Genomic DNA, 1,446 nt, shown 5'->3' with positions numbered 1-1,446 from the left:
AAGCAATCCTTCTGCCTCAGCCTCCCAAGTAGCTGGGACTACAGGCATGTGCCACCATGCCCAGCTAATTTTTTCTATATATATGTTTTTAGTTGTCCAGATCATTTCTTTCTATTTTTTAGTAGAGATGGGGTCTGGCTTTTGCTCAGGCTGGTCTCGAACTCCTGACCTTGAGCAATCCACCCACCTCAGCCTCCTAGAGTGCTAGGATTACAGGCATGAGCCACCGCGCCCAGCCTGTTTTGCCTTTTTTATGGCAGTGAGATAGACATAACAGAATTTACCATATTGACCATTTTTAAGCATACAATCCAATGGCGTTAAGTATATTCACAATGTTGAGCAACCATCACCTCTGTCCATTTTTAGAACTTTGTCATCTCAAGTAGAAACTTTGTGCCTATTAAACAATAACTCCCCATTCCTTTCTTCCCCTAGTCCCTGGTAAACTCTGTTAGACTTTGTCTCATGAATTTATTTTTCCTAGGTACCTTGTATGAGTAGAATCATGCAATAGTTGTCTTTTGTGTCTGTCTTATTTCACTTCGCATGTTTACAGGGTTCATTCATGTTGTACCATGTGTCCAAATTTCATTCATTTTTAGGGTAAATAGTGTTCCATTGTATATGTATACCACATTTTGCTTATCCATTCATCTGGTGATGAACATTTGGGTCATCTCCATCCCCTGACTTTTGTGAATAATGCTGCTATGATTATTGGTGTATACATATCTGTTTGAGTCTTTGTTTTCAGTTCTTTCGGCTCTATACCTAGAAACAGAATTGCTGGGTCACATGCTATGTTTAACTTTTTGAGAAACTGCCATACTATTTTCCACAGTGGTGGCTATACCGTTTTACATTCCTACCAGCACCACAAGGTTTCTAATTTCTCCATATCCTTGCTAACACTTATTTTCTGGCCTTTATATCCTACTGAATAACTGCTTCTTTTCATATCTTGCTTCTCACTTTGAATTCTGATTAATTGATCTCAATAAACCCTTTAAGTAAAGTGTATCTTTTTTTTTTTTTTACACTTATCTGACGTTTCAGTGTAAGTGTAAGTAAAATGTATCTTGTTGGTTACTATATTAATTGTAGTTCGGATTCTTGAGTTTTCAGGATCTCATAAGTTTTAGTTTCTAATCTATTGCAAACATGGTTTATATATACATCCAGCTTTCTTAAAAGACTTGTTTAAAAAGTTATTTCTTTATTATACAGTTTAGATTGTCATTAAAATATGTATATAATAACCTACTGTTGCATTAAATGATAGATACATGTATTTTCTATGCATATGTGTATATATACCACATATATGTATGTACTGTACAGATGCTTCACGATTTACAATGCGTTTATCAGGACATAACCGCATCATAAGTTGAGTAGCATACTACGTGTGTATTGCTCTCACACCATTGTATATCCTAAAAA

General features: G+C 35.6%; 1 protein-coding gene across 1 annotated transcript in view; it reads left to right on the top strand.

The window, feature by feature from the left end:
- Positions 1-1,446, top strand: part of ATAD2 (ATPase family, AAA domain containing 2) — a 75,459-nt gene that overhangs the window by 55,217 nt on the left and 18,796 nt on the right. The gene's annotated exons all lie outside the window — the stretch shown is intronic.

This window comes from Propithecus coquereli, unplaced genomic scaffold (assembly GCF_000956105.1).
Source record: "Propithecus coquereli isolate 6110/MARCELLA unplaced genomic scaffold, Pcoq_1.0 Scaffold68, whole genome shotgun sequence".
NCBI classification, from domain to species: domain Eukaryota; kingdom Metazoa; phylum Chordata; class Mammalia; order Primates; family Indriidae; genus Propithecus; species Propithecus coquereli.
This window is presented reverse-complemented; position numbering and strand designations above follow the sequence as displayed.